The sequence below is a fragment of the Lampetra fluviatilis genome, chromosome 30 (assembly GCF_964198595.1).
Source record: "Lampetra fluviatilis chromosome 30, kcLamFluv1.1, whole genome shotgun sequence".
NCBI lineage: Eukaryota > Metazoa > Chordata > Hyperoartia > Petromyzontiformes > Petromyzontidae > Lampetra > Lampetra fluviatilis.
The window spans coordinates 12,126,342-12,154,280 of record NC_136304.1 but is presented as its reverse complement, the minus strand read 5'-3'; positions in this window follow the sequence as shown (position 1 = coordinate 12,154,280).

Genomic DNA, 27,939 nt, shown 5'->3' with positions numbered 1-27,939 from the left:
TGCAGGAGGGGGAAATGTTGCTGCTCTGTGTAATCCTAATCGAGTAATTTTAGAGCACTGGGATGTTTGGCCAATTCCAGTGACGAGGTGTGTGTTTGTTTTAGCTGTGAGAGGAAACCAGAGAACCCGGAGGAAATCCATGCAGAACAGAGGGAGAACGGACAAACGCCACACGAAGAAAGGCAGGGAAGTGCAGTGGTAGTGCTTAGGGTTTGATTCCCGACTCGGTGGAGTTTATATCTTCTCTGCGTTCTGCGCGATGTTACCTGTGGGATCTCCGGTGTAACTGACTCGTAGCTAGGGTTCCCACCGTTTCCCCAGACCAATCCCTGGACATTTTTCTCAGTCGGCCGGGACCTGCGCAGTAAACTGCAACAAATGATTGACACGTGCGTATGTGTGTACGTTGAACTTCGTTCACAACATACGTAGCCCGCCTTGTTAATCGGATTGGTCTCCGTGTCCTACGGGTTTTCCCTCTACATTTAGAAACATGCGTTTAGAATATTTGGCTGCTACACATTTCAACATGATAAGCCACTTCATTGGGCTATCATTTGTGGCGAGGTCACTTCTAAAAAAGAGCTGCATAGCTCAGTGGGTCTTACCTGGTAAAATAAAAGACGTTTTTTAAATCTCCATCTCCACCTCCATCTCTCCCTCCATCTCCACCTCCTGCAACTCCCTCCTCTACGGCCTCCCCACATCCCTCACCTCCCCACGCCCTCTTCCCTGCGCGATCTCAGAGCCGAGGGAAGGTCGCCGCGCACGCCGGCAGCCAGCCCTGGGCGGACGCGGCCACGCCTGTCAGGGCAGGAAGATGCGCGGGCCACGGCGAGTCCCGCTCTACGCGCCGCGCGAAGCGAGCCCCGCTCTACGCGCCGTGCGAGGCGCCCGACGTTCCGGCTTTGCTCGCATGCGGCCACCCCCTGCCGCCCGCTCGCAGCTCCGAGGGCGGCCGCACTACCGGGACTCCCCCCCCGCCCGTCCCTGACGGCCGAGCGGTGGAAGCGGTGCCTGCATCACAGCCGTGTGCGCACATCTCTGATAGATACAGCAGGTGGGGGGGGAGCGGAGGTGGGGGGGGGCGCTCACTCGATCCCCTTCCTTGAGACCTCAAATATTAGTATTTTGTTGATATTTTCCACAGAAGAAAGAGCGTTTACCTTAAATGACGTTATTATTGATGCAGGGCCCTGTTGGCTGAAGCTTGCCATTTGGAGACCGCCCCGTGCCCCCACTCCAGCACCCACGGGGGGGTGGCGTTTCCAAATCATCGACCTCCCATGCACGGCCCTCCAGTGAGCTCCTGCAGCAGCATGTGTCGCTCTCTCCCAGTGCTGCCAATTCTGCTTTATTTTTGATGTGCACATTCGGGTTGCCACCCGTGATGGCTCCGTGATGGCCCCGTGATGGCCCCGTGCTGGCCCCGTGATGGTCCCGTAATGACTCAGATCGGATGTGCCAGTGGAGAATATGTATTAAAATGTGTTACACGACAACAAGATTATGCTCCTCGCGCCCAATATTACCCATCATAAAGGTTTTGGTAAGTATAAATGGGTCGTTAAACCCACCACCACCAGACAGCCAATAAGTAAGGTTTGTCACGTAAACAAAACGTGCCAATTAGTCACTAGTTCAGCACACCGGTGTGTGTTGGAGAGTAAACCCACACCATTCGAGTCCCGTGACGTTTCGCCGCTCATTACAACCAGCCTCATCAGGCGACAGACAGAATCTTGATTTTAAGCTTTCGTGACTGCAGGAATCCATACTCTTTAGTTCTTTCGGTGAAGTCATGTAGGTAGAAAAAATAATAGATCACGACGTTTCGATCGCCACACAAGTAATCGTCTTATATAGGGACTTGTTTCATCACAATACGACGTTTCGATTGCAACACAAGCCATCGTCATCAGGTAGAACTAAATTTGAGAGAGAGAGAAAACACAGACACGGAGACACACAGACAGACACACAAGCAGAGAGAGACAACACAAAGACACACAGAGAGAGACACACAACATAGACACACAGAGGTGTTGCAATCGAAACGTCGTATTCTATTATTTAATTCATCTTCTTTCTACGTGGCTTTACCGAAAGAACCAAAGAGTATGGACAGACATAATTATGGAGATATCCTTCTCCCTGTTTCAGTCTTAGACAGAGGAGGGGTAAATGTGATGTCGTCACCGGTGAGCCAATCAGCGGCGAAGACCAGAGGGGGTGGGGGGGGCGTTAATGTAGAACAATTCCCCAAAAATGCGACCAAATGTGTCCGCTTATTTCTGTTTTCATTGACGACTAAACTCAGACCAGACCTTGAACCATGAATAAATGTGGCTTCATCCTGGGTGGTGGAGCAAGGTGCAAGAATACCTCGCTGCTGCGTGGTGGTGGTGGCGCACGCCTGCAATATACCACTGGAAGCAGCTAGGGTTGGGGGAGCCTGTACCCCTGGTTTGCCAGGGGTACAATTCCCAGTGGATGCTCCACGTAGGACGCATCACTGTGACTTCTAGTCTATGACTGGGCTAATGTCATTGGGCAACATTCATTTGTGAGCCAATTAGCCAAAGATCTCCACTTTATTTATAAGCTTTATTCGTGCCGTTACAAAATCCCAAAACATCTGAGATGCGTGTCGCAGAATTTTTAACTAGATTTTGTACAGAACTTTGTTCAAAAACGATTAATGGAACTGCTGGTGATCCACAGTTTTGTACCAACTGGTTGATGTCTTCTCTGGGGATCACCACTCTGCCATCTCTGTAGCTTTTTTAAAAATACATTAGTGAGGTCGGAACAACACAATTGTGAGTGTACGTAATTGTTTTGTAAGATCATTTGGTTTTATTTACTTTATATTTGTAATATTTAATATCTTGTTTCTTGACTCCTGCTGCCGTGTCTGTCTGCTGGCCGAGTCACCCTTGAAATAGGGCCGTGTAGCTCATTGGGTTTTTTACTCGGATTATATCAACTTCTGATTCTGGTTCTGAGAAAGTGGTGCAGAGAAAATGTGGACTCCACCTGTCCCGCCTGTGTGGAATAGAGCGTTTCTCCCTCGCATACGTGGGGTTTTCTCCGGCTGCTCCGGTTTTCTCCCACATGTAAGCACTCATTAATTGGCCGACAACACCTTAATAAATAGAGGACCACAGAGCGAGGGGAAGTATTGGCACCGGCTCATTGCGCGGCTGCTGCATTCCCGCTTGTCTCTAGTTCCTCACGCCTCTGAGCCAATTCTCTCTTTACAAGAGCGACCGCAGCCTGTTCGTCTTACAAGTTGACATTGCTCTGATTATTATTGAGACGGATCGGCAAATAACACGTAACTTTATCCAAGAATCACCGGTGAACGCTCCTATGTGTTTCCTGTATGCCAGTGTACACTGACTGTTGTCTGTGAAAGTAACCTGGTTCATGGCAAGGATCGTTTTCAAGCCAGCAGTGATAGTGGAGCTTCAACACTGGGCACCTGGGACAGCCTGGAAGCTACGAATATCCGCTTGTCATTTGATCGAGCACGATGAACAAAGTCGTCAGACAAACAGTGGACCGGACTGTCAGTACTTTAGACTGTAATGGGTCACTGACGATGAGAGGCACAGGGTCGGAAACATAACAGGGACTTGCACAACAACAAGCTTGATGGTGATTATTTTGTGTGAAGTACGAGGGAGTTTTATGTTGAACTAGGACCCATATCTTGTCTATAAACGTCTGGCAATTCCCCAGCATTGGATCAAGCGAGCCTGACTGCTGATGAGACGTTGAACCAATCAATGCTGCTGAAGTGATGCGCTCCCAGAAGGCCGCGTAGCTGATGGGATGTGTACAAAATACTTTTATTTTTCTACGTGAAGCGAAAGTGTATGGGAAGGAGGCGAATTGTCTGCTTATTTAATTCGTTACAGAGGAAGCTGCCGAGCCGCTACACAAGTGATATCTGTGCAAGATCGACCCCTAAAGGACATCAGGCCCGCGTTGGCACTTGCGGCGTCAATGTCGACCGTGCAATGCGAGTCCACTGCTCCAGCAGATTCTCCACAACAGCGCTAACTCTTATTTTGTGGCATACGTAGACCCGCCGGTGAGTAACGACAGAGGCCCGTGCTTGCAGATGAGGGTGTGCGTCAGTGCTCGGGAGATGGTCGTGAACTTTCCAAAATGCTGACGACTATTTTAAGATATGAGTCACCCAAGCTTCCCAGAAGCCACCCAAAGAAGTGGCGATGACTTCTGAAGATGGTAAATGTGTTGATGGCTGATTCTATCACTCAGCACAGTACTTACGTCAAGGCTTACAAGTCACTTACGCAGCGTGCGGTTGTTTACTCTAAATTACAATCGGGAAAATTTCCCATTCTGTAAAAAACTAAACGTCAAGAGGGAAGAAAGACTGATTGGTAAGAAGTTTCCTCGCAAAGATGTGCGATGAACTCCAGTAGAGCTCACTTCTTCTTGCTGCAAAGGAAGTGTTGCGACATTGCAATTTCCAGAATCCTTCAGCTGTCAACGGCCTGCATCAAGTGACAGAACACAAATTGCACACATCACCCATGCTGCAAATTACCAAAAAATACCAACGTTTACATAATTAAAGTTTTACGTGAACTTTTAATCTGGAACACCTTCACAGTGGCTCCATTTCGAATCAAACTAAGTTGTCAAGTCTCTTTAAATTGTCTTTATAATTCACATTTCCACAAATGGGCGACTAACACGTTATTAAATATCAGTGGCGAGATCGCCTGAGCGGGTGTGACGGTCACTCAGCCAATCAACACCAAGTCGAGGGTTCAATCCCCGCTGCAGCGCCAGTCGACGTGAAGAGGCCGCGCACATTCAATCCGCTTGATGCCGACGGATCCCCCCCCCCCACGCTGCCCGTGGGGGTTGTTTGACCACCTCACGTCCGCCGGTCAGCGTGGGCGGCTTGAAGCATATCGGCCGTAGACAACAATGACGACGACAACGCCGCGTGGCTGTGATTAAGGGGAGGTAAGTCGTGACGTCCGTCAGCAAGGAACCCCAAACACTCACCGGACGACGTCGCGCAGCCTTTAATGTCCACTCTGCAGCAGATGGTACGGGGGTTATAAATACCCCCACCAAGAACAATGGGGTCGCTGCTGGCTGTGGGGATCGACCTCCATGCCCTGGCCGTACACTGCGGGTGCGTCAACGGCGACTGGATTATTGTCAACCGTGGACGCGTGCGAGTGAATCGTCGGGGTGGGCACGGGGCTCTGGGTTTTGTAGCTCAGATCTGTGAGCAGATGCGCGAGGTTCGGGCAGGAGACAAAGGGCACTTTCTAACTTTCTGGAGCCGCGCAATTCAGCTGAAGAGGATGCGATCAATGCCAAGAGGATCCAGGGCCTCGGGCCTGACGCCCCCCCCCCCCCACCTGCTTCCACAACCGCCACCAACTCCTGGAATCGTGCGTTTATTTCAGATCAGCCGAGACATCTGTCGCCCTGAGCACGTTTCTCAGAGAGCAGCACTCACTCCGGGGTCGTTCTATCCCCTTTGACAACTGCAACCCTTCCAAAGCCGTCACTCGCCAAAAGCAGCCGATTAATGTTCCGGCGCTTTTGTGCAGATTCCATTGATCGATTATCCCCAAAAACCGATTTGAACAGAAATCTGCTCATTAACGGATTTGGCACGTGCTGCCCTCTTGATAATCGATTGGCAACAGATTTTGAAAACAAAGATTCAAGCTGAAGAAGATAGCTATGGCTGCACAGTGCCCCTCGGCAGTAAACACAGCATGCCACGAGCCTAGCCGTGAAGACATTATAACCTTTGAGCTACAGAATCACGAGTGGATGTAACACATTGAGCAGTGCATAGCAGCTGGCTGTTACCAGCTGTTGCAGGTTCATAAAATACAGCAAATAAAGAATAATAATACTCAGGCGCAAGTTTCCCCAATGCTTGTAAATGCGACGTTCATCAACGTTGAATGTGATTTTCTGACCATGAGTATTCAACAGAGCGTAACGCGACAGCAGTGAGAGGACGGGCTTGCGGTGACCTACAAGGCACGCATAAGAGCTATTCCACTGCATGGATTGGTTTGACATGAGGATTTAAAAACGTAGGACGCGACCCAAACGATCGAGTCAAAAGGGGGACCCAGTCGAGCGTGGCCGGTGTAGCTCCACTGCCCCCCCCCCACGCGCGGTTAGCGCTAACCCCCGACAAACCTGGCTTCACTTTCCAAGGGGCCTCTTCGGAAATAGCCTGGCCCTCGATTGGGTTTTCTCTTTAATCTCTGTCCAGGATCCACCTGCTCGAACGTAAACTGAAACTCCCAGGTGGTTCCCTCCGCGGCCCTTCCCAAAAACCCCACACTGCGCTCCGTGGGAGTTGGGGGAAGAGAGAGGACGAAGGGGGCGGTGAAGCTTTGGGAAGGGGGGCGGGGGGGGGTAGCGGGGCTTTTGAGGAAGGGATCTTGGGGGTGCGTCCCTGGGAATGTGTGTGAAACAGGAAGACCGGGGTGACGCAGCAGGCCACGAGTGACAGCGCGGCCACCACTGACAAAGTGTGCGGGCAGGGGGGTCTGGGTCGGTGGGGTGGGGGTGGAGTGAGTGCCTGGCAGGGTGAGGCATGGGGGGGGGGTGGAGTGAGTGGCTGGCAGGGTGAGGCACGGGGGGTGGAGTGAGTGGCTGGCAGGGTGAGGCACGGGGGTTGGGGGTGGAGTGAGTGGCTGGCAGGGTGAGGCACGGGGGGGTGAAGTGACTGGCTGGCAGGGTGAGGCACGGGGTGGTGGGGGTGGAGTGAGTGGCTGGCAGGGAGAGGCACGGGGGGTGGGGGGGGGAGTGAGTGACTGGCAGGGTGAGGCACGGGGGGTGGAGTGAGTGGCTGGCAGGGTGAGGCACGGGGGGTGGGGGTGGAGTGAGTGACTGGCTGGGTGAGGCACTGGGGGTGGGGGTGGAGTGAGTGACTGGCTGGGTGAGGCACGGGGGGTGGAGTGAGTGGCTGGTAGGGTGAAGCACGGGGGGGGGGGTGGAGTGAGTGACTGGCAGGGTGAGGCACGGGGGGTGGAGTGAGTGGCTGGCAGGGTGAGGCACGGGGGTGGGGGTGGAGTGAGTGGCTGGCAGGGTGAGGCATGGGGTGTGTGGGTGGAGTGAGTGACTGGCTGGGTGAGGCACGGGGGGTGGAGTGAGTGACTGGCAGGGTGAGGCATGGGGGTGGGGGTGGAGTGAGTGGCTGGCAGGGTGAGGCATGGGGGGTGCACAGGAAGTGCTATTTATATATTTATATTTATACGCCGCCTGCTGCTGTCAGGTGCTGAGGGCGACGCTCTCAAGCCCCCCCCCCCCCCGTGTTGAGCCTCTATAGCGAGGCCCCTTCCTGCTTGGGTATTTAAAATGTCCGCTAGCTGCTTAAAGCGACTATCGCAGGCGCGTGCCCCTGCAGACGCGAACCGCATCAACCTCGCGCAGTTTCCACCTCGCGCTCATCCCGCACTGCGTCCGTTCGAGATGAGCCGATGGGGGCTCAGCCTCGCGACGAAGCGCCACGCTCCAGACAAGTGACGTCTACCGCTGCGGGAGTCGCGTCTTAGCGTTTGTCCGGCGGTAATAAACAAAACAAAACATCGTACTTAAACCTGTCGCGAAAATTAATTGGGATGCTCTTCTCGAACTGGCAACCACCCCCACCACCCCCAGTGAGAGATCCGTGCGGTTCCACGTCGGGGAGAGTCTCGCTGCCGCCAACCCGGCTGAGCCAGCCAGCCTCGGTGGCTTTGCCTCAGGGTCGCAGCCGCAGGCACGGGGGGCCGTCGCGTTACCGGCACTGCCACGAGTCCGGCAAGGCGGCTCTACGTGCGTGAGGTCACCGTGGGGGGGGGGGGGGCTTCCCGTCGTGTGTCATTTCCCATTCACGGGGGGGACTTCCTGTTGCCCCGTCCGGCCTCTGTTCCCTCCGCAGTGGCCACGACCAGAGTGTTTAATTTGGTCGTTGAGCCAAAAGCCTTGCCCATATCCCGTGTCTCCATTTTCCTGAGTAAGCCACCGTCAGTGTCCACACGTTTACAAATATCAAATTGAATTCCCACAGCGCCCGGACGGATTGCGTTGAAATGTTACCTCACGATGGATCGATACCAATCTGGCTGCCTTTTTGTGGGCATTCAACTCTATCCATCATGTTCCTATCATCTGGTTAGTTCAGTTTCATAACCTAAAGTCAAGGTGATCATGAGTTAGGGGTTCGACCGGACAGTCGAGAAATTAGCGTCTGTCTTGGGGTAAGAGGAATGTATGTGTACCAAGATCTGGTGCCGGTGTTGCGTTCAACTTTACGATGGGTTCTGATCGACGCGGGCTGACTAGCATACGTCTGGGTTTGCTCTGTGGGAAATGCAGCGACCGTAACCCGCCGAAGCGCCGTGATAAAAATGTTCCATTCACAATGTTTAGTTGCCCACAAACAATTGTCCGAAGCTAAGTAGGCGTGAGCCTGGTGAACGCTTGGATGCGCACCTGCCGGCAAGCCTCGTGCATCGCTCTGTGGGCCACGTGGTGCCAGTCGACGGGAGGTCGCCCCGCGATCCAGGAGTTAACAAGGCACGCAGTCCTCCACACTGAGCCACAGTCGGCGGCGGACGACAACTTCGCCTAGTGCCGCGATGCCGACGGCGCGGTACGAATGGGTGGCACCTGGGAAAGAGGGTCGTTCGCGAGCTCTAAACCGGCAAACACAATGCAGTGCCGTGTTGTTGTTGTTGAATGTGTGCGCCTGTGAACGTGTGCAGGTCAACATACCAAGGGTGTTTAGGTACAAAAAAGCTGGGAGAAAAAAGTTTTTGTTGCATGGACGTTGAACTTCTTTCACACCGTAAGTAGCCAATCGTACTAATCGCAGGTATGGGGGAAGGACAACAAACTAAACACTAAAAGCAGTGCTAAATAAATTTGTTTTCAATCTAGCGGATTTAAAAGTGCGTAACTCCAGTGACTTCCTAATATAGGAAGGAAGAGCATTCCAGACGGCTACAGAAGCGCATGTGAAAGCTCGCGATGCGGTGGCCGTTTTCGTTCGATGGTTCGCGAAAATCTGCTGCGCGGTTGACCGGAGTTCGCATGATGGTCTATGCTCCTTGACGCAATCAGCAAGGTGTTATTGTGGCTCATTTGTGGTAAGCGCTTTGTGTGTAATGAGTGCGACCTTAGAAAATGTAACTGCTCCTTCGAACGACAAGATTTTACACATGGGACTGAACAAATGACAAACGACATAGACGACAGTGAAGAGGAATCGCTGCGATGAATCACGAGGCCCGCACGTGACGATTCACTAAAGCGCATGGCGGCGGGGGGGGGTGAAACGTCGCGGACGATCCGCACGATTACGATCATAAATCCACGCAGAGGTGCGCTTGGCTCTCAGGAAGAGCCCCGAGGTTCGGGATCGGAACCCCGGCGCTCGCCAGCAGAGTGGCGCGCATCGCACAAAGTGGCCCATGCCTCTTGAATTCCACCGCGTGCCTCGTGCCGGGGCCAAATGCCTGCGGTTGGCTGCAACAAACCCCGAAGGACCAGGACTGCTGCAATATTCGAGCAAATTTATATTTAGCACGCTCGCCACTGCGGCCGTGTGCACACTGCCCATCTGAACCCTGCTGCTGCTGCCCTGCGGGGTTCTTGGGTAATCTCTGGGGGGCGATAATTACTGGACCTCGCTCCCTTCTGCAGACATCACAGAGCGGGTGCCGTGTGACAGCTACATTCCTAGAAGTTGGCTATTATATCATCCGTGTGTTTATTCCACGGCGCTTTATTGCTGAATTACAACACAGCGCCATGCGTGGTGAGGGGGCCAAATGACGGCTTCCCCCCGTTGTATATCGCGTAACGGCTTCACGCATTTCTTCATCCCGAAAGGACTAATTATAAAACAATCTGTAATCGTCAAAGGTATTTCCTGTTCAAATGAGCATCGATTGGCCGTGCTCTTCCATTGGTAGCCCTCTGCCAGTTGGTGGAAGTTCCACATTACTATAACAGGGGTGAGTCTATCCAAAAGACAACCCTAGTTGATTTCCACACAAGATTGTATGTATTTTATTGACCCCGAGGGGATGATAGGCTGAGTCAACCCCTGACCAGGAATTGGTCAAATGGTATTGGCCAATACATCCCAAAAGAGGGCACCTTGTGAAAGGGAGTCTTGAGGTTATGTAAGGGGTGTTTGGGATGCATCTAATACAAGACACCATGTCAAGGCCTATTTCCTCAATTCCATCTCGCCTTAGCTCGGGCCGCCAACCCGCCCGCCCTGGTCAAGGATCTCAAGCCGGCGAGACGTTTCATTTATCAATCAAGGCGGTGAAAAACTTTGCTCATTGAGAAAAATTAACCTTGGCTGGACGGCGCATATTCCTCGGAGCGCCACCCCCCACCCCCACCGCGGAGATGCGCGCCAGTCCACGTTCATGTCCCGCGCGCAGGTATTTCCTTGGACAACGAAGGCGCGCGTTCACGTTTGTTTACGTGCGATTTCTTCGCTCGGGGGGAAGCATGCGGTGTGAATGGAGGACATGGGGGGTGGGGGGGCTGGCTGGGCTCGACGGCGCGCTACGTGTCCGCGCGCAGCCATCGCGCACCGTCACACGCCATGGAAACAGGAAGGCCCATTGTCTACGGGACTGGGACAATGGCTGTGACCTCACGGCCTCCCCTCTCCTGCGCGCACACAACGCTCGCGCGCGCTCCGTGTTCCCAGGAACAGTTCGGGCCCGTCACGTCAGCAGCACGGGTCCCACACACACACACATCTGCATGGCCTCATCTTTTTTGCGCACCCCTTACCCCCAGCAATGAGCAATTGGCTAATTGTGGCACCGACATCGTGGCAATGTTTTTGGCCATTATCTCAAGGAGGGCTTTGCGGTGGTAGACGCACACTTAGGGGCGAGGAAGTATTTTCCCAGGCGTTGTTGTCGTTGCTTATCGCGAGATCTTCACGAGTTTGGATGCAACATTAATTCTCGGTGCCACCCTGAGAATCGAGCGGAAATCCAGGGCACTTGCGTCGCAAACATGTGACCGTGCCCCTTTTCATCGTGCGGTGTTAGGGCTGGGTTACACAATCGGCTGTGGATGGGGCAGACAGAGTAGATGTGTGTGTATGTGTGTGTATGTATGTATGTGTATGTGTGTATGTGATGGGGCAGTAGTGGAGAGAGTGGAGAGTTTCCCATACCTGGGCAATGTGCTCATGACCGGCTCCAGTTTAACAGCAGAGGTCTCACTCCGAATCAGTCGAGCGGCAATATATTTTCATCGGTTGCGTAACGCTGTGTGGAAGCTACCTGGTCTGTCGCTCCGCACGAAGCTTCAGGTCTTCTCGGCCACAGTCATTCCCTCCCTTCTCTACGCTTGCGAAACGTGGACCCCCCTAATGGAACATCTTCGTCGGTTGGAAACTCGCTGAGGCACAATCTCGAGCCCCCACACTCTTGCCCGATGCGGCAACCCCACCTCCCCCCTCCCGGCTCCATATATATGTAATGTAGTAACTCGGCGGGAGACGACTTCACGGGTAGCACACTCTTTATTTCACCAACTTCGGTTCACAGGCGACTAACACCCACTGTAGTATCTCGGGTGACTAACACCCACTTGGTTACTCGGGTGACTAACACCCACTTGGTTACTCGGGTGACTAACACCCACTTAGCTACTCGGGTGACTAACACCCACTTGGTTACTCGGGTGACTAACACCCACTTAGCTACTCGGGTGACTAACACCCACTGAGCTACTCGGGTGACCAACACCCACTGAGCTACTCGGGTGACCAACACCCACTTAGCTACTCTGGCGACTAACGCCCACTGAGCTACTCGGGTGACCAACACCCACTTAGCTACTCTGGCGACTAACGCCCACTGAGCTACTCGGGTGACCAACACCCACTTAGCTACTCTGGCGACTAACGCCCACTGAGCTACTCGGGACACAGCCTGCCGGGGTGTCCGTCTCGACTGTGGGTCCCCCAGTCCCGACCCACGTGGGCGTCGGACCACGGGTCCCACAGTCTCGCCTCCGAGCCACACAGGGCCCCGGTCCCTACAAGGACAGCGGGACTAGGGGTCTCGGGGCACTATGTCTTCAACTCCGTCTTCGATCTTCAACTGGTTAACAACAACCCCGAGTGCTCTCGCGCATCCCCCTTTATACCCCACCTGCGGACGTCGCTGAGAGCACCCATCCTATTTGACCAATCACTGGGCGCTGGCTACGATCCTGTTTTCCCACATCTCAGCGTGCCTCACCACCCACGCCGCGCCGCCCCGTCATCCGTCACTCCCGGCGCGCGCGTCCATACCACGCCCACAACGCGTGCCCAACCCCGCACCCCGTGCCGCCCCTTGATCCATCCCTGTCACAGTCGGCGCGCGTCAACACCACCACTACATCACCCCCTACCACATAGCTCGCAGCCGACCCGGCTGCTATAAAAATATACAACACCCCCTCCCCCCTGTGTGCCCCGTAACACAACAACAAGAACAACAACCAACGTAACAACACAACACAACGCGAACACTGCCATCCGCAACCATCAACCAATGCCACTACAACAACAGAACAATATATACAATCCGGCGAGTGACAATACCAAATGTGTATGCAGAAAAGAAAAATAAAAAAAAAAATTCCATTTTTTTTTTCTTCTCTTCCGACTCGTGCAGCGTCCCATTCTTTCCGAGCGTCCCTAGAACGGGACATTACCCCGGCAGAGGGGGAACACCGGGCGAGCTCGGTGTTGAAAAATGTCTTCATGAAAAGTGTTGTGCCCTAGCCCGAGTCCACCTTGCCGGTCCGTCGTACGGCACCAGACGCGGTTGACCGTCCGGTGGTGCCGGCAGTTCAGGAAGGCACGGGCCAGGCATCGGGGACCCGCGCGTGCCGCGGGGTTCCGGTTCCCGACGGTCAGCAGCCGTCAGGCCCGAGACACCTGGGGGAGGGTCAGGTGGAGACACGTGAGGATCAGCCTGCGACACATCCCTCCCCGAGTCGACGGTCACATCACACGCCCGGTCGTTACGGCACAGAACGGGGTCACACGGTGCCGCATAGGGCTTCAGTCGGGAGGGGTGCACGTACCAACGGCGTTTTCCCCATTTAATCTGTATACTCTGGGGTCGTGCAACCCGCACAATTTCCACCGGTCCCCTCCAAGGTCTCAACAATTTGGGGGACGTAGCCAACGGTGCATGTGGACAATGCAGCCAGGCCTTATCGCCTGGTTTCCAATCGTGCGTATGCACCCTCCGTCCATGCAATCTCTTGTTCGCGATTTGCCGAGACCGCGAATTCAATCTCACCGCCTCCCGCGCTTCAGCCAATTTGGCGATATTAAATTTGATGTGGTCTGCCAATTTTGATTTTGCACGTGGCTGGGAAATTCCCAGTTGGACGTCCATGGCCGGATCGGCCTCCCGCCCATACATAAGAAAAAATGGGGAAAACCCTGTCGCCGCATGAGGGGCCATTCGATAGGCCGCGAGTACCCCCGGCACCTGTAAGTCCCAATCAACCTGATCGTCGCAGACCTGTTGGCACAGCATAGACGTAATCGTCCTGTTCAGATGCTCAACCATCCCGTCAGTCTGCGGGTGGTACGGGGAAGTCCGCACTTTCTTTGTACCCAACAGGTCGCACACCTCGCGCAACAAAACGCTCGAAAAATTCTTTCCTTGATCCGTCAGCAAGCGTTCGGGGGCGCCCTTGTCCAAAACATAACCCTGGACGAAGGCGTCCGCCACCGCTGCAGCCGACTGGTTGGCGAGTGGCCATGCCATGGGCCATCGGGTGAAGTACTCTACGCCAACCAGCAGGAACCTATTTCCCCTCGGTGTAGCAGGAAAGGGCCCCAAGATGTCTAGCGCAACCAATTCGTTTGTGCGCGAAACTTGAATGGATTGCAGCGGTGGATTAGCCGCCAATGGTGGCGGTTTTCTTTGGGCGCACCCTACGCATCCCTTAAGAATGTTCGCCACGTCGTTACCCATCCCCGGCCAATAATAGTCTCGCTGGATTAGGGCGAGCGTTTTGTGAAAACCCAGATGCATGAGTCGTTCATGAGCAGCCAGACCGACCCTACCCCGCATAGCAAAAGGCACAACGAGCACGTGACGCCGGGACATGTTGTCCCACTTCATCAAGAGGCCCTGTCTGCACACCCAGGAACCGACCCGCGCATCCCCTCCCTCGGGAGCGTCAACTTTTCGACGTAGCGTAAGTAGGGAGCTGTCGGACATTTGGAGACGGCCCCACTCAATGAGGGGCAACGATAACAGCGAGTCCCTCCCCGTGGGAGCGTCGACCCCCGGGGTGTCAGTGGCGGCGAGCGCAACTCCCGCGGGGTCGGCGACCTGGGGTTTACACCGCGCCGATCCCAGCAAACATGCGCAGTCCGTGCGCGGTGGCAACCGCGACAAGGCGTCCGCATTTGAGTGTCGTAATCCCTTGCGGTAAATCGTCGTGAATTGGTAGTCCTGAAGGACCTCCAACCATCGGGACAATTGGCCCGATGGCTGCGCCACCTGCATAGCGTATTGGAGAGCCGCATGGTCCGTACGAACCGTAAAATAACGGCCGTAAAGATACGGCCTGAATTGCTGTGTAAAAACCACAATCGCTAACAATTCACGGCGAGTCACGCAATAGCGTTGTTCGGCGGGGGAAAGAACTCTACTACCGTAGGCGACCACCCGTTCAACCCCCCCGACCACCTGTGAGAGCACTCCCCCGATACCCGTGTTGCTGGCATCTGTGTCAAGCAAAAACGGTTGTGTGAAATCGGGGTAACACAAGGGGGGAGCCTGCACCAAGGCGTCACGAAGGGAGCAGAACGCAGCCTCCTCTTCCACCCCCCAGTGAAACCGCACACCCTTAGCCGTCAAAGCGTGCAGGGGCCTGGCTATGGTGGCAAACTGCTTGACAAAACGACGGTAATAGGAGGCGAATCCAATAAAACTGCGAACCTCCGTGACCGAGGTTGGCGTTGGCCATGAGCTGATGCAGTGCGTCTTAGCAGGGTCTGTCGAGATCCCTGAACGACTCACGATATGGCCCAAATACCTGACCGATTCCCGAAGCAGAAAACATTTAGCCGGTTTAAATTTAAGCTTAGCGGAACGCATCCTGAGGAACACCACTCTCAGTCGCTGGAGGTGCTCCTCAAAAGTCCGGCTGAAAACGATGATATCGTCGAGATAAATCAAACAGGTGTCCCATTGGAGGCCCGACAAAACCAATTCCATGAGCCTCTGGAACGTGGCGGGAGCGGAATGTAAGCCCATGGGCAAACGGTTGAATTCAAATAGGCCACCAGGTGTCCGGAAAGCGGTTTTAGGTTTAGATTCGTTATCGAGGGGCAATTGCCAAAATCCGGAAAGCAAATCGAGTGTGGAAAAAAACTGTGCTCCCGCCAAGGCATCCAGCGACTCATCCATTCTGGGGAGCGGATACGCATCTGCCATCGAGATTTTGTTTAAGCGGCAGAAATCGACACAGAACCGCAAAAACCCGTCCTGTTTTTTAACTAGGACAATAGGAGCACCCCATGGACTAGAAGAGGGCGAAATGATGTCGGCCGCCAACATATCATTAACCGCCGACTGCACATGCTCCTTCTCGGCTGGGCTGAGCCGGAAGGGATTCTGTCGAATAGGGGCCGCGTCCCCCGTAGCTATGTGGTGGCGCAACAGGTCTGTGCAGCCGATATCGTACTTATGTCTGCTGAACACGTCAGCAAACTCGAGTAGCAAACCCCTCAATGCTCCCAATTGCACCGTGGACAAGTTAGCAGACCCGGCACACAACGAGTCCAACCACTCTGTCCCCTCATCACTTGGAGGATGCGACTCGACACTGAAATCGGCGTGAGCGACGAGCTGTTCCTCAACGGGTAGTGGCGTGGCGTGAGCCAGCACCGTTCCCTGCGTAATTATGGCCGGGCGCGACCCCGTATTCAGGACCATTACGAACGGCTCACTGTCCCCTCTCACCATGGTTTGAGCTACCGCCAAGTCGAGGCCACTTTTGGCCCTGTTAGACGGCCCCAACAGTACTCCCTGTGCCCCCGCACCCACCCCGAGTGGTTTCCTCAACCGAAGGGGTACCAACATTTGCGATCTCGGGGGCACCCGTACAGTCTGAGTTGCCAGCGCCTGCACCGTCGCACAAACCGTGCGTATTTTGGTAGGGCTTGTCAAGAACGCAACCCGCCGTCCCGACGGAAGCTCAATGCAGGCCTGATCTATGAGAATTTTTATGGGCATTTTGGACAAAAAGTCCGTACCTAGCAAACAAGGAACGGCCAGCGATGATGATACAAAGATAGGGCCCGCCAATTTGATGTCACCAATGCAAATAGTCGCCCGAATCTGGCTGATGATCCCCAGGGATCCCCCATTCGCCGCATAAAATGGCACGTCCACAGGCAGAAGGGGTCGACTTTGGACGGGAAGAATGTTATAAATAAGGTCCGAAATGATAGTGGCCGACGCACCCGTGTCCACAAGCACCCGGACCTCAACCCCGTCAATAAACCCCGTTACCACGGACGACCCGGCCGACGCAGCCACTATCCTGTGGGCCAATTCGGACCATTCGACTGCTTGCGGGCCGTGTACGGACCCCCCCCACCGAAGTGAACCCCCGGCACCCAGCCGCGGACCCCCCACCGCCAAGCGGCGACCCGAACGTGCCGCGTATGTGGACCGGGCGTGTGAGGTGCCGCGACTTGCCGGGTTTAGTTGGGATGACTTGTGGGCCTGGTCGTCGTCCCGACGTGGTCCCGTGGCGCGCTGACGCTGGGCCCGGCACCCGGCTGCGACGTGACCCCGAAGGCCGCAGTTGTAGCAGACGACGAGGGACGTCGTAGGTTTCGGTTGCTCCAGCTTGCGGGATGAACGTGTGGGTGAACGACCTCCCGTTCTCCACTCCCCCGGACGCGATACAGCGAAGGCCTGCTCCCGATCCGCAGCTGGCTGAGGCTCGGCGATCGTGGCGGCCAGTGCCGCGTTCCCCGCCAATTTGCAGACGACCGTCGGCTTGCGCTTGAGGACCTCGTACGCGTGAATACTCGTGGCAATCGCCAGGGAGCAGATATTTATTTCGTCCGCCACATTGATGGGGACTCCCAACTCGTGGGCCAACGCCAGCAGCTGCTCCGTCACCATGGCGTCCTTCCCCTCCTTGTCCATGCGGGGAAAAGCTGCGTCCGCCAAGGCGAGCAGCGCCGTGCGATAGGCGAGCGTTGTTTCCCCAACCACCTTCCGCCGATCGTAGAATTGGTGGCGGCAGGTCGAGGGCGGGCCGAACACCTTAGCCATCAGGTGTAGCGCGGCCTGGAGCGTTGAGCGAGACGACCTTGGGGCCAATGTGAAGGCTGCAAGCGCGTCGTCGTCGAGCATCGCTGGCAGAGCGCGCAGGGCAGTGGTGTCGGACCACCCCGACATTTCTTGATGTGCGAGGAACCTTCGGTGGAAGGCTCCCCAGTCGCCTCCGTCTGCCTTGAACGCCGACAGCGCGGGCAATCGTTGCTGGAGGACTCGGTCGTCGCCGTCGTCGGAACAATTTTCCCCCGCGCCACTGTGGTTGTACAAAATGTCGGCTCTGTCAGCAGTCGCACCCTGGAGAGCTCCGGCGCGCGCCGATGACGCGGGCCGCGCTGAGTGGAGATCTCCGGCCACGTGGTGTCCCCGCTTCCCGCCAAACAATGGCGGTCCCTCAAAAACGGCGCCAACTTCATAACTTTTGGCGCGAAGCTCCTTCTGGCGGGAACCCTCCAGCCGCGCCGCCTCCTCCAACCCCGCAGCCGTCCCTCCGCCCGCTGGAACGGAGATCTCCGCCAAAACTGCAGCGGCGGCGAGCAGCAACTCCGCCAGGCGGGAGTGTGCGTCCTGTAGGCTGGTGTCGGAGGCGAGCTGAGCGTCGGCCATCGCCGCGAAGTGCTGCATCGGCGGCAACTCCTCGTCCTCTCCTCCCGAGGTTGGTGTCTCCGGTACGCCGTCGTCTTCCCGATCTCGCTCGTGGGTACGGGTAGTCTTCCTAGTATCCATTTTTCCTGAAGACAGGTTTACTTCTGACGCCAGTTGTAATGTAGTAACTCGGCGGGAGACGACTTCACGGGTAGCACACTCTTTATTTCACCAACTTCGGTTCACAGGCGACTAACACCCACTGTAGTATCTCGGGTGACTAACACCCACTTGGTTACTCGGGTGACTAACACCCACTTGGTTACTCGGGTGACTAACACCCACTTAGCTACTCGGGTGACTAACACCCACTTGGTTACTCGGGTGACTAACACCCACTTAGCTACTCGGGTGACTAACACCCACTGAGCTACTCGGGTGACCAACACCCACTGAGCTACTCGGGTGACCAACACCCACTTAGCTACTCTGGCGACTAACGCCCACTGAGCTACTCGGGTGACCAACACCCACTTAGCTACTCTGGCGACTAACGCCCACTGAGCTACTCGGGTGACCAACACCCACTTAGCTACTCTGGCGACTAACGCCCACTGAGCTACTCGGGACACAGCCTGCCGGGGTGTCCGTCTCGACTGTGGGTCCCCCAGTCCCGACCCACGTGGGCGTCGGACCACGGGTCCCACAGTCTCGCCTCCGAGCCACACAGGGCCCCGGTCCCTACAAGGACAGCGGGACTAGGGGTCTCGGGGCACTATGTCTTCAACTCCGTCTTCGATCTTCAACTGGTTAACAACAACCCCGAGTGCTCTCGCGCGTCCCCCTTTATACCCCACCTGCGGACGTCGCTGAGAGCACCCATCCTATTTGACCAATCACTGGGCGCTGGCTACGATCCTGTTTTCCCACATCTCAGCGTGCCTCACCACCCACGCCGCGCCGCCCCGTCATCCGTCACTCCCGGCGCGCGCGTCCATACCACGCCCACAACGCGTGCCCAACCCCGCACCCCGTGCCGCCCCGTGATCCATCCCTGTCACAGTCGGCGCGCGTCAACACCACCACTACATATATAAGGACTTGTTTCAGCAGCCTCTCTCTCTCTCACCTGAAGACGGTTGCTTGTGTGGCGATCGAAACATCGTGATCTATGATTATTTTTCTTCTACCTACGTGACTTTACCGAAAGAACCAAAAAGTATGGAATCCTGCAGTCACGAAAGATTCAAATCAAGATTGTTTGCACTCCAACATCTGAACCCCGGGTTCTGAGTATCAGAGAAGTCAACCTCTGTACTGAACAGTCACAACAACGTATACCCGAGTGACAGTCAAGCAAGGGCCACTCTCGATGGTCGCCCTGATGCAATGGGGTTAATTCCACATTCCTATGGCGTGGAGAAGTGCTCACCTTATTCTTGGCCATGAGCCACCAAGAGCCAGAAAATATGCCGGTTCTCAACATGACAGCTTCAGGTTCCCTACAGCTGCAGGTTCTCTACAGCTGCAGGTTCCCTACAGGACTGCTGCAGGTTCCCTACAGCTGCAGGTTCTCTACAGTTGCAAGTTCCCTACAGCTGCGGCTTCTCTACAGCTGCAGGTTCCCTACAACTGCAGGTTCCCTACAGCTGCAGGTTCTCTACAGCTGCAGGTTCCCTACAGCTGCAGGTTCTCTACAGCTGCAGGCTCCCTACAGCTGCGGGTTCCCTACAGCTGCGGGTTCTCTACAGCTGCAGGTTCTCTACAGCTGCAGGTTCCCTACAGCTGCGGGTTCCCTACAGCTGCGGGTTCTCTACAGCTGCAGGTTCTCTACAGCTGTAGGTTCCCTACAGCTGCAGGTTCCCTACAGCTGCAGGTTCTCTACAGCTGCGGGTTCCCTACAGCTGCGGGTTCCCTACAGCTGCGGGTTCTCTAAAGCTGCAGGTTCCCTACAGCTGCAGGTTCCTTACAGCTGCAGGTTTCCTACAGCTGCAGGTTCTCTACAGCTGCAGGTTCTCTACTGCTGCAGGTTCTCGACAGCTGCAGGTTCCCTACAGCTGCAGGTTCTCTACAGCTGCAGGTTCCCTACTGCTGCAGGGTTCCTACAGCTGCAGGTTCCCTACAGCTGCAGGTTCTCTACAGCTGCAGGTTCCCTACAGCTGTAGGTTCTCTACAGCTGCAGGTTCCCTACAGCTGCGGGTTCCCTACAGCTATGGGTTCTCTACAGCTGCGGGTTCCCTACAGCTGCAGGTTCCCTACAGCTGCAGGTTTCCTACAGCTGCAGGTTCTCTACAGCTGCAGGTTCCCTACTGCTGCAGGTTCTCTACAGCTGCAGGTTCCCTACAGCTGCAGGTTCTCTACAACTGCAGGTTCCCTACTGCTGCAGGGTCCCTACAGCTGCAGGTTCTCTACAGGTTCAGGTTCTCTACAGCTGCAGGTTCCCTACAGCTGCAGGTTCTCTACAGCTGCAGGTTCTCTACAGCTGCAGGTTCTTAGTGAGACAGCTGCAGGTTCTCTACAGCTGCAGGTCCCCTACAGCTGCAGGTTCCCTACAGCTGCAGGTTCTCTACAGCTGCAGGTTCTTTGTGAGACAGCTGCAGGTTCCCTACAGCTGCAGGTTCCCTACAGCTGCAGGTTCTCTACAGCTGCAGGTTCCCTACAGCTGCAGATTCCCTACAGCTGCAGGTTCTCTACAGCGGCAGGTTCCCTACAGCTGCAGGTTCCCTACAGCTGCAGGTTCTCTACAGCTGCAGGTTCCCTACAGCTGCAGGTTCTCTACAGCTGCAGGTTCCCTACAGCTGCAGATTCCCTACAGCTGCAGGTTCTCTACAGCTGCAGGTTCCCTACAGCTGCAGATTTTCTACAGCTGCAGGTTCCCTACAGCTGCAGGTTCCCTACAGCTGCAGGTTCTCTACAGCTGCAGGTTCTCTACAGCTGCAGGTTCCCTACAGCTGCAGGTTCTCTGCAGCTGCAGGTTCCCTACAGCTGCAGGTTCTCTACAGCTGCAGGTTCCCTACAGCTGCAGGTTCTTTACAGCTGCAGGTTCCCTACAGCTGCGGGTTCCCTACAGCTGCAGGTTCCCTACAGCTGCAGGTTCTCTACAGCTGCAGGTTCCCTACAGCTGCAGGTTCTCTACAGCTGCAGGTTCCCTACAGCTGCAGGTTCTCTACAGCTGCAGGTTCTCTACAGCTGCAGGTTCTTAGTGAGACAGCTGCAGGTTCCCTACAGCTGCAGGTTCCCTACAGCTGCAGGTTCCCTGCTGCTGCAGGTTTTCTACAGCTGCAGGTTCTCTACAGCTGCAGGTTCTCTACAGCTGCAGGTTCTTAGTGAGACAGCTGCAGGTTCTCTACAGCTGCAGGTCCACTACATCTGCAGGTTCCCTACAGCTGCAGGTTCTCTACAGCTGCAGGTTCTTTGTGAGACAGCTGCAGGTTCCCTACAGCTGCAGGTTCCCTACAGCTGCAGGTTCCCTACAGCTGCAGGTTCTCTACAGCTGCAGGTTCCCTACAGCTGCAGATTCCCTACAGCTGCAGGTTCCCTACAGCTGCAGGTTCTCTACAGCTGCAGGTTCCCTACAGCTGCAGGTTCTCTACAGCTGCAGGTTCCCTACAGCTGCAGATTCCCTACAGCTGCAGGTTCTCTACAGCTGCAGGTTCCCTACAGCTGCAGGTTCCCTACAGCTGCAGGTTCTCTACAGCTGCAGGTTCCCTACAGCTGCAGATTCCCTACAGCTGCAGGTTCCTTACAGCTGCAGGTTCTCTACAGCTGCAGGTTCCCTACAGCTGCAGGTTCTCTACAGCTGCAGGTTCCCTACAGCTGCAGATTCCCTACAGCTGCAGGTTCTCTACAGCTGCAGGTTCCCTACAGCTGCAGATTCTCTACAGCTGCAGGTTCCCTACAGCTGCAGGTTCTCTACAGCTGCAGGTTCCCTACAGCTGCAGGTTCTCTACAGCTGCAGGTTCCCTACAGCTGCAGGTTCTCTGCAGCTGCAGGTTCCCTACAGCTGCAGGTTCTCTACAGCGGCAGGTTCTTTACAGCTGCAGGTTCTTTACAGCTGCAGGTTCCATACAGCTGCGGGTTCCCTACAGCTGCAGGTTCCCTACAGCTGCAGGTTCTCTACAGCTGCAGGTTCCCTACAGCTGCAGGTTCTCTACAGCTGCAGGTTCCCTACAGCTGCAGGTTCTCTACAGCTGCAGGTTCTCTACAGCTGCAGGTTCTTAGTGAGACAGCTGCAGGTTCCCTACAGCTGCAGGTTCCCTACAGCTGCAGGTTCCCTACTGCTGCAGGTTTTCTACAGCTGCAGGTTCCCTACAGCTGCAGGTTCTCTACAGCTGCAGGTTCTTAGTGAGACAGCTGCAGGTTCTCTACAGCTGCAGGTTCCCTACAGCTGCAGGTTCTCTACAGCTGCAGGTTCTTAGTGAGACAGCTGCAGGTTCTCTACAGCTGCAGGTTCCCTACAGCTGCAGGTTCTCTACAGCTGCAGGTTCTCTACAGCTGCAGGTTCCCTACAGCTGCAGGTTCTCTACAGCTGCAGGTTCCCTACAGCTGCAGGTTCTCTACAGCTGCAGGTTCTCTACAGCTGCAGGTTCCCTACAGCTGCAGGTTCTCTACAGCTGCAGGTTTCCTACAGGACAGCTGAAGGTTATCTACAGGGCAGCTGCAGCTGACACCACTGCTCATTGCTGGTCAGAGGCAGATCGAGCAAAATACCCAGGAGGAGCTGTCCCAACATTAAAATGAGGCCCTAAATACATTAAAAAGCCGCAACGTATTTCTCTGGTAAATATCAATACCATACTAATTGTCGGCGTCTCAAGGTGGGAGGGAACGAAGGGGGGGGGGAGGGGGGCAATTACCCCATCGCCCCCCCCCCTCCATCCACCACTGCTGTCGACCACTCCTACACAAAACACGCGGGGGAGCGGACCTGAGACATCTGATGCTGGAAACTCGGAGCGTATAATGAACGGCAACACGCACGCCAGTGGGAACAGCAAGCGCGCGTGCTCCACCGGACCAGGGAGCCGGGGTCGCGTGCGTACGGTGGTGGTGCATGGGAACACGGCTCCACCTACTGGACACCGTGGGGGGGGGGGGAGAGCAACTTGGTTGTTTTTGAGTAAAGTAGTGTGACCGCCGAGAGCACATTTTTGAGTCGAAATCCTGAGAGAAGAACTCCATTTAATGTACTTCACCTTCATGGTAACTTGGGTCGCCACTTTTCTTCTGCTGCAGACCCAAGCCAGACACATTCCTAAGTCGGCCTAAATCTATGGAAAATTGTGCAGTATACGGTAACAACAACAGCAAGATGGGCCTGGGGTTTCATTCCCGACTCGGTGGAGTTTATACCCTCTCTCCGTTCTGCGCGATGTTTCCTCTGGGTTCTTTGGTTTAAATGACTAGCAACTGGGGTTCCCACCATTTCCACAGACCCGATCCCCGTACACGTTTCTCAAGTCAGCCGGAATCTGGACAGTCAACTGCAACAAAGGCTCAACACAGCACCGGCGGTACCAGATCTGGGTACAGATCAATTCCTGCCACCGAAACACAGAAACCAATTCCTGCACATTCTGGCGTAAACACGGACAGGTGGCTACCCCTCACAGTAACATGAACAGATAAATGGTTATAAGTGTAAATTATTGTTATGTTTCTGGCCTGTGGTTGTTAGCGTACTGTGCTATGAATCCAGTAACCCGAGTACAATTCCCAGCCAAAGCTGGCATCAATGGCGAGTGATATCTGTGTAACGACAGGGTGACACCTGCTGGCCTGGAAGGGGAATCACGGGTACGGACACGGTTAAGTAACAACTAATTAGAGGAGGAGGTGTATCTGGGGCAAAGGTATAGGGTGGGGCTAGCCGAGATACTCCGAGAACCTGCTCGAAGGTTCCACGAGAGAGCGTGGCCAGAGGCGGGGCTTAGCCACGCCTGGGGGGATATAAGGGGGAGCGGACCCGGGGCTCGTGTGGGGTCTTGGGTCCTGGCTGCGTCCCCGCTCGCCGACATCTCTCTCCGTCGTCCGGCCACGTGGAAGATCTCCTGCGTGGCTTCCATCGCCGTCATCGTCACGCCGCCAGCCAGCGGCGTAGCCGAGTGAAGGCGATGGGACCACGCCGAGTGATGGGCTGTGTGTAGCCAGTAGAGACGTTAATATCGAGTGTTGTACTCAGTGTGAGGAAGAACAAGTGTTGGCCTGTGTTGTGCCCAGTGTGAGTAATGAAGAAGAAGTACCCTCTACACGACGTGTCGCGGAAGTCGCTCATTACATCTGAACAAGTCTGGGGCACCCGTTCACCAACCAGCACTGATCATGTCGGTGTTAGACACCTCGAATGACTGACATGCCATCGGGAGGCCTTCATCCAGCCCAGCAGTGGATGGACAGAATCTTACAAGAAATGCCCTATAGACTGCTGAAATTGCCGTGTCGTTTGCACCGTGCTGTGAGAATTATCAAATCAAAGCTTCTTCATGCTCAAACAAGCATTGGGCTATAAACATCTGTTTTTGGCCTTGAGTTTGTGGTCCCAGGGCGGCAATTCCACATTTCTATGGAAGGGCCAGTCTCCCCAGATGAGAACCACTCCTTTTATCAACCGTGAGGCGTCAGGCAGTATACCAGCAATGTTGACCTTAGATCAATTCACTGTGTGTGTAATTAAACAGTTCACCAATCGCTTTGAATGCATTAAAAACAGTTTTTACCACATCTAATCAGTGAAATATGCAATCGCTGATCGGCATTTTGGACAAAGGTTATTAATCAGTGCCAAATGTGTGCATTGTATTTTAATGTTTCCTTGGGCCTCTATTTAAAATGCCACTCCGCCCAATCAGACCTCCTAGAATAACGCTGCCCCGGCTTGGCAACATGTTTTTAAAATACACTCCCTTGTATATCACGTAAACAGTCTGCCTTCCCACGCGGCAAAGCAGCGCCCATGTGTAAATGGAGATAAATGTATCCCACCGCATAAACTCTTCTATGTATGTTGCACTTATTTCGCACCATACGTAGCTAACCGTGATAATCGGAAGTGCGGGGGAATGACAACAAACTAAACACAAAAAGTAGTAAAAAAATAAGTTATCAATCTATTGTGAAAAATGCTGTGAGTGAGCACCTATTAATAGCCAATAGAGCACACGATGGCGTGCAAATTAAAAACACCTCACAACTTTGGTCATTAACACCACCTTTATCAGCCACTGTCTATCCACTGTTGGATGAAGGCCTCTCCCCATCGCTGCCATCCTTCTTGCCCTAGCTCACGACGATCCACCTCTCCTCGACACAGCGGCCGATCTCCTTGGCCATTCCTGGCAGCGGTCGTCGTGCGGGGCGCGTTCTCGCCTTTGACTGCCACTTCATCGTGAGACGCGACACCACTGCCATCGTCCCCCATCGCGACGTTTCCTGTCCAACAATTCTTTCCTCTAAAATTCTGGCCAACGCCCTGTTTAGGGTGGCCGGTGTTGGCATTGATCCTGAAGGTAATCAAGAACGGCGTCGTTAAATTTTATTGCACCGCACGCAACACTCGGACAAGCACGGATAGCATCAGGCCACACAATGTTACAGCGTTTACAACGCCATTAAAATCCATCATACAAATTGTCACGTTTGGGTCAAAGAAATAAGCATCATCCAGCTATACTGCTGGATGTTGTGTGTGAGTTGCGGAAATATGTTTTCGTTCAGCAATCTGGGCAGACCCCGCTGAAATTAAGCCCTGTATGAACAGGACTGCAGCTTCCCTCCAAATGAAATAAAGTTGCTTTGTGCAAGTCTACAACTTGAGGGGATGCAGCAGGATAATTAATTCAAACGTCTCCAGCCAAGTGGTCTTAAATTCTGAGCAAAGATATCCCTCGATTTACGAAAGGGATGCGTTCGTCAAAAAAAAACACGTTAAACGAAACGTCGTGAATCGAAACGGCTTTTTCCCATTCACAGAAAAAATATGGTATGTCTTTCGGACAGTCATTCCAACTCTACTCCAAATTAAAAAATATACACCTACAGCCATTTCCCCATCTTTTTAAATCCTTTATATTAAGTTCACTTGCTTGCGCGCTTACGACCGTGCAAATCTTTCGGTCGTTTTTTAACCCACTTCTCGTGATCCAATCGAGCTGACATTTTGCACACAGACTCGTTGTGCGTGACAATTTATTTTCGTGAAATTTTTTTTCCAAAATTTTACACTTTTTAGGACATTTTTTTTTTTATATTTAATTACCAATTGCTTAATGGTGGCAGGCAATCATCTGACCCATAGGTGGCAGCCATCTCAAGCCAGAGGATGAGAGGACTCTAGCCGCCACACATATAAAGGATTTATAGTGAAAAACTTTGTTTTTTCGGGTTAATTTTTTTATCCCCTGCTTTTCATGACCGGTTTGGCTTCTATTGAGTGTCTACGTGCAGCATCACAACGGTGATGTATCAGGGCCCGCACATTGCCTCAATAAAATATATGTATAAAATATAAAAACCGATATCACTTTACACAATACATACATAATAATAATAAAGAACTTTAATATTAAATCGATTAAACTATAATAAAAAATAAAAAATTACCTTTTCAGGGAACTCACCAAAAGATCTGCTGCATGTTGGAATGACTGTCAAGGTGATGTGGAGGCGTCACTGTTGCTCTGCAGGGACACGGGGACGCCATCGCGGATGGATGACGACGCAGCCTCCCAGGTGGCTTCTTGTTTGATGATCTCGTGGCGCGTGCCGTAGTGATATTTCATTAACGCGGAAATTCGATTTCGTTAAAATCTAAAAGTGCCCATAATTTATCAATGGCGTTCACGCGACATTTCGTGAACCGTAAATCGAGGGACAGCTGTATGAACTACAGAAAAAAAAACAGTGCTCTACCAAGCTTCCAACTGTAGTCCTCGCATCCTGCCGTTTGCATCCTCTCTACACGTTCCATTGGTACCCAAAGGCGATTTCATTGTATGTCGTACACATCTGATGCCCTATAAATAAAACAGAAGCCTAGCCCACAATGTGGACTGGAAAATACGAGTTTTGGAGGCCCTCAATTGTGACATTCTGATTATCTGCACGTGCAGATGCTACATCGCAACTGCCAGGAAGGCAATGCTGGTAAATGCATGCAGTGTGTGCATCCTCAAACAAAAACAAAAAAATTGCCCTTCAGTGAAATGAGAATAGATGCCAACAGAGCTTTTTGCTCTTCCTCTCAAAAGCCCCAATGTCAATATCGTTTGTTATTAATGCCAAAACCTTACCCGTCACTACGACGGCCGAGGATGACCACCTCGAGATTAATGATAATCATCATCATCATAATCCTGCCGAGATTTCCAGAAAGAGTTCCATATCCGAGCGCGGTTGCAGCGCAACTTTGCGACGTTGAATTCATATTCCAACCCCGGAGTCGCCTTGAAAACAAACCGCCAAGTACAGTATAATGCGCGCAGCATTAGCTGCATGGCGAGACGCGTTTTGGCCGTGATTGAAAGTGCGCTCATGTTTGCCCATTATTATCTGGGTGGAGCAGGCTGTGTGTGTGTAGCGCCCGCTGTTTGCTGTTTACACACACAGCGACTTTATCGTCACCACCCAGGCCTCGCACTGGCACGCGCCGCACTCTCCCGTAGCTTAGTGCTCAGCTCTTTGCTCCATTCTCTCTCTCTCTGTCCCGGTTTCGCTGGCACGTTCGGCCCACAAACGGCCTTATCCAGCCTCTCCTCTTCTGCTGCTGCTGCTGCTCTGCCACGTTCTCTGTTTTATTTTCCATCCAAAGGCAAACCTTGGCACCCCGCCCCATGCTGCTAACTGCTGCTGCTGCCGCCGCCTGGTTATCTGTTTACAGCTGCTTGGGAATATTTAGATAAGTTTCTCTCTTTTCAATGACGATATCTTTATATACAGTAATGGTCATATTAAAAAAAAAACCTTGTTTTTAATT